This window comes from Echinops telfairi, unplaced genomic scaffold (assembly GCF_000313985.2).
Source record: "Echinops telfairi isolate 266 unplaced genomic scaffold, ASM31398v2 ScPeMD7_25;HRSCAF=90, whole genome shotgun sequence".
NCBI classification, from domain to species: domain Eukaryota; kingdom Metazoa; phylum Chordata; class Mammalia; order Afrosoricida; family Tenrecidae; genus Echinops; species Echinops telfairi.
Genome location: NW_022103922.1, coordinates 7,640,248 through 7,646,110, shown reverse-complemented (window position 1 = coordinate 7,646,110; position 5,863 = coordinate 7,640,248). Strand labels below are relative to the sequence as shown.

Sequence of the window (5,863 nt, the reverse complement as noted above, 5' to 3'; positions counted from 1 at the left end):
ACCATGCTCCACTGGCAAACACCATGGCGTTACTTCTTTATCCACTCTCATGCCTCTAAGTAATTCCTCTCGTCTGATTGCTTTGACTAATAAGTTCAATGTTGAATAGTAGTGGAGTTGAAGTACTCGTATGTATTGGCTTTTATCCTGGTCTTTTTGGAAACGATTCTAGTGTTAAGTAAAACAGTTTCTCTAAGAGAGATACAGGAGGAAGACTTCCAAAAGTTTATGGAAAAATTTCATTATCTTCTAATTTCATTTTTCCATGAATTTTTGGAAGTCCCCTCATTTGTGTGTGCATGTGTGTGCATACACACACGTATTGCATACATACATATTTATATATACATAAGCCACAAGGAGCCCTGGTGGCGTAGGGTTTCTCATTGCGCAGCTAACTGTGCAGTCAGCAGCTGCTTCAGGGGAAGAAAGAGGAGGCTTTCTATTCCTGCAAAAAGTGACAGTCTCAGAAACCCACCAGTGCAGTTCTACCCTGTCCTGGAGGGCTGCGTTGAGTTGGAATCAACTCGATGACAGTGAATTTTAAATATCTATAGGCTGTTTAATAGAAATTAGTATATTAAAATAGATGTGTGTACTTTGTATGTATATGCACATATATGTCATTGAGTCGATCCTGACTTACAGTGTTGTTCGATAGGGTGCTTGAGGCTGTAAGTCTTTATGGGAGCAGATAGCCTCATCCTTCTCCCTCAGAGTTGGTGGTGTGTTTGAACTGCCCACATTGCAGTTAACATTCCAGTACTTTCCTGACAGTGCCACCAAGCATGAATCCTTTCAAGAAGGTATCCTTCAACTCCTAGTGCTTGAATGTTTTTGCCCTAGTTGTTTGATTTTTTTTCCATCATGAATGATTATGGAATTTTGTCAATGACTTTTATGAAGATAATCATATAATTCCTCCCCTTGGATCTTGTTACATCCACTTGACCTGTCTTTTGTTGAGAGTTATTGGTTCCCGAGCATTCCTATTCTCAGAGGCTTCGTCATACTTTGGTATTTCTCCAGTGACGTATGTGAATGATAATTAGTTTGTAGTTTTCTTTTTTTGCACGGTATCAGGCTCAGGTAACAAAGTAGTTGTATTTCCTTCATAAAATATATTAGGATATTCTTTATATTTTTAATGGTATGGAACAATTTAAAGAATGCTGGGACTACATTTATCCCATTTTTCACATCCTGCTTTCCGTTGGAGCCTTGCTGGTGAAGTGGGTTATGAGTTGAGCTGCTAACCTCCAGGTCACCAGTTCCAAACCAGCAGCTGCTCCACAGGAGGATAATGAGGCTTTCTACTCTTGTAAAGTGGTCCAGTCTCAGAAACCCAGAGGAGCAGTTCTACCCTGTCCTGTAGGGTCACTCTGAGTCTGAGTCAGCTCGATGACTTTTGAATTTTTGAGTGAGGAACTCTGTGGTCTCCAAAGACTTGATGTAAAATGCGTGGACAACAACCTGGGCTTCTAAGTAAGGGCATGTTTCCTTACAGATTTTCTCTATGAAAATTGGTTTGCTTAACCTAATTCTAATTTTAGTTTGGTAATTTGGATGTGTCTACTTTTTCAAAGTCATTTGCATAGAGGTCTGCAAATAGTTCCGTTAAAACTATTTTTGTGAAATAATTTCTTATGGGTTATGTCTTTTACATCTGCTATCTCTTGTTACATCCACTTGATCTGTCTTGTGCTGAAAACTATTGCATTTCAACCTACTATTAATAGCTTTCTGGGTCCTTATAACTCCTGCAGATTATGCTTCATAAAAGGGATTTCTGTGTTAACTGGTCCATAACTCTGCCTACATACCTGGCCTTTATTAACAATCTTGACTTTTCGCATGAAAATTGTGGCTTTGTTCATTTTCCTCTTGTTTACTTTGCGTGTGTGACATTGAGCTCTTTTACAAGGTGACAAGTTTCATGAAGTCGCTCGTGTTAGTCTGGGTTGACTAGAGAAACAAATCAATAGACACGTGTATAAGAAAGAGCTTTACATAAGGAGTAAATTGTATATTAAGGAAACATCCCAGCCCAGTCCAGATCAAGTTCATAAATCTGATATTAGCCCATATGTCTATTACCAGTCGATAAATCTTCTTCAGACTGACACACACAGCACATGCAATGATGCTGAATGCAGGAAGAAAGGTCACAGGCCAATGGGTGGAAAGTCTTGTAGATCCAGTGGCAGTAGAAGCATCTCTGAGCTGGCGCCGGTCTCCACATGGCTCCACCAGCCCCAGGGCTCTGGCTCTATCAGTGTAACACATCTGGCTTGTCAGCAGGAAGACGAAGTAGAGAGTCTCCCCACCTCCAGGGAGGAATTCAGGCGTTCCCAGAATCCTCAGGAGAAGGCCATGCCCACACAGAGGTCTTATTGGCTATGACCTGATTGACAGGCTAGACTCCACCCCTTTGCAAGTTGACAAGAGAGTAGGTAACTGCCAGACTCCTCTTCCAACAGTATAGGACAGAACATGATTTTTTTTTTTCTATTTGGTTTGGAGGAGGGAAAAGGAATTGTGAGTCTGCCCATTCACGTTTTCTCTTGTCATGAAGGACCTTTCATTTCTCCTTCACTACTGAATCGCCAAGGACTGTTCTCCCTTCTCTTCCTCCTAGAAGCTATGCTCTTGAGAAGAACCCCGTTAAGTGACCACGCTTCTGATTCTTTTCCCAGTGTCGGACCTAGCTCTGTTTTTGCGTTTTAGGTTTAGTGTAGACTTAGCGTTTCACCCAGTGACTTCAGACCTCACCCTTGACCCCCTTCCTTTGTCTTCCCGGCGTTTTTCTCTGTCTGCCTTTGCTTGCTCACCACAAGTCTTGCAGCACGGAAACGGAGAATCCATGCTGGAGATTGTTTTTCTCTCTTTTACAGTTTTTTTTTTTTTAAATGAGGCATTTTCTGTATGGGGATTTTGAAAGGCGTGATCCTATGTTGGTTTATTTCCCCCCTTTCTGTTCTCTATTTTGTTGGGAGGAAGTCTTGTGACACTGGTACCCATGGGGCTAGCAGTGTCTTTAGCTACTCAGAAGTTTGCAACCAGACCAAACCTGCTGTCATCGAGTCGATTCCAACACACAGTGACCCTATAAGGCCTGCTCAAACTTCCTAGTAGGGTTTCCAAGCTGGACGCCTTCTAGAAGCAGACAGCTACATCTTTGTTCATAGGCCCTCTGGGTGTATCCTGCTTGCTGATCTTTTCAGTTACCCACTGAGCCCTGACCCACTGTGCTGCGGGGGCATGTTGCTTGACCTTAGCGGACAAACAAAATACTAAAAGTAGTAATAATGAATTTTTTAAAAAAGTGCTACACTGATTAAAATGAAGCACTGTCAAAAGACACCACACTGAGTGAAAAGAGAAGGCACAGAGGCCAAACCAAACTCACAGCCACACAGTGGAAGTCACCCTCGAGGACAGGGTAGAGCTGCCCCTGAGTTTCTGAGACCATAGCTCTGTATGCTAGGTGAAAGCCTGTCTCCCATGGAGCAGCTGGTGGTTCCACATTGCTGAATTTGCAGTTAGCAGCCCACTCATAACCACCCCACCACCAGGGCTGGAGGCACAGAGAGGAAGAGAGGATATTTGAGACACATGTAGCCATGGACAAAGGACACAGATTGTGTGTGAAATCACTACAAATCAATAAGGAAGAGACAACTTTCTAGGAAAATGGCCAAATACCTGAACAGGGATTTCATGAAAAACCAAATCCAAATCCAAATGGCCAATGAATACATGAAAATGATCTTGACAATTAAGCAAATGAAAATTAGCATAACAATGAGATACATCAGATAGGCAATAGCTAGGGTCTGACCATACTTGTGTATGTAGGGTCTAGTTGTGAGATTCAAATCATTTAACAACCAGTCCACTGCCCTAATGACCATTTTAAGTATTAAAATTAAAAAAAAGTATGCCGAAAGGTGGTTTATTATTTCAACATGATTGTGAAAGGATACATGGGGAGCTTTCAGAGTACTGGTTACATTATTGAATTGGCGGCAAGAGTGCATGAGGGTATTCTCTTTTTATAGCAGTCCACTAAGCCATGGCATTTTCAGTTGCTTCATATACATGTGAAAGTTGGACATTGAATAAAGAAGACTGAAGAGGAATCGGTGCATGTGAGTTCTGGTGCAGAACTCGGACCACCGGACCACTAACTGTCAAAAGAACCAACAAATCCACCTTGCAAGAAGTACAGCCAGCATGTCCTTTAGAGGTAAGGATAGTGAGACTTCATCTCATGCATTTTGGATGTGTTGTCAGAAGAGACCAGTTCCTGGAGAAGCATATCACATTCGCTAACGTAGAAGGGAAGAGAAAGAGGAAGGCCCTTGACCTGATGGATTGACGCAGTGGCTGCATCAATGGTCTCAAGCATTCGAACAGTTGTGAGGATGGCAGAAGACAGCTTGGTATTTTGTTCTGTTCTAAAGAGGGTCACTATGGGCCAGAACCCATTTGATGGCACCTAACAACAACAAAACAAGCTCTATAGCTGTTGAGGGAGCCAGCCCCTAACAAATAATCATGAGTCCGGTAGGTGAAATTGTACGGATATAAAATATAAAGATTATAGTAAAGTCATAGAGAATAAGAGAAATAGAAGAGAGAGTAAAATAAAGGAGTCAGACACATTTCATGGTAGCATGCTCACCTCAGTCCTGCTTGGTGGTCCACGTGGGGATCGGAGACCAGAGGAGGAGAGAGAGGGATGGGGGAAGGAGGGAAGGAGGACCAGAGGGGAGAGGATGGGAGGAGAGGGGACTGGGGACTGGAGGAGAGTGCATCTTTATTGTTTTGGAGCTTTTATGGGTAGCCATTAGTCATGCGTATTCAGGAGTTACATACATCACAAAGTGGGTGGTAATCACAGTAAAGTCCCTGAGCTCACAGGTGAGGAAACCTATAACCTGCATTGGTGGAAGGCAAGAGCGGGGATGGGTGCCTTGGTGGGAGGAGATCTACCGGGAGACAGCATCAACCATGTGCCCACTTTAAGGCAGCATAGCTGTTAGGGGAGAATCTATCGGAATGACATTTATTAGGTTCCCACATATACTATACCATATGTACTTGAACTACATTTCACAACATCAATTTTGTAAGTTCTATAGTAATAAAAGGTATTACCAATACATTATAAAAGTAGTGATAAATTATAAAATCTGTTTTCAATATTCTATGATACACAATAGTGTATATATCATTGTGTATGAAAATTAAATGTAGTTATTTTCCATCTATTGTGTGTGTTTGAATGTTTTATAAATGCATTTATACACATTTATTATTTATCTATTATTTGTACATTTTAGTTTATATTGTATATATGTTTCATTTTTATAGGAAAAATTCTTATTTGTGCATGGGAAATAACTGGGAGGATATGCATCAAATTATTTATTATAATTATTTAGAGAGTGATTTTTTAAAAAAATATGGAACCCTTCATGAATTTGCGTGTCATCCTTGCGCAGGGGCCCTGCTAATCTTCTCTGTATTATTCCAATTTTAGTCTATGTGCTGCCGAAGCGAGCACAGACAGTGATGTTATAGTTGATCTTATATGGAAAAAAACATAAAGGCAGATGGATTCAGAAATCTCTATAGGTGTTTCTTCCTTCTCACTAGTTACTGTGCCTTTGTCCCGGGAAAGCTGGTGTCATTGCTCAGAAGTTAGTTGGTTTTTCTCCTCTGGAAGGTAGGAGGGGCCACCTGTAGACCACAGAGGAGCCTAAAGTCCCAGTTAAGGATTAATACTTCATCAGAAATGTTATTGCAAACTCTTGAAAGTGGAGGAAACGGTGATGGGCAGGATATTCATCTGATC

The 5,863-nt window shown here is 41.4% G+C and overlaps 1 non-coding gene across 1 annotated transcript; it reads right to left on the bottom strand.

Annotated features, from left to right (window-relative positions):
• Nucleotides 1-5,465: 5,465 nt before the first annotated feature.
• On the bottom strand, nucleotides 5,466-5,572 carry LOC115869414. The gene has a single exon (XR_004046166.1). It is a non-coding gene; the product is annotated as a U6 spliceosomal RNA (small nuclear RNA).
• Nucleotides 5,573-5,863: the final 291 nt, after the last annotated feature.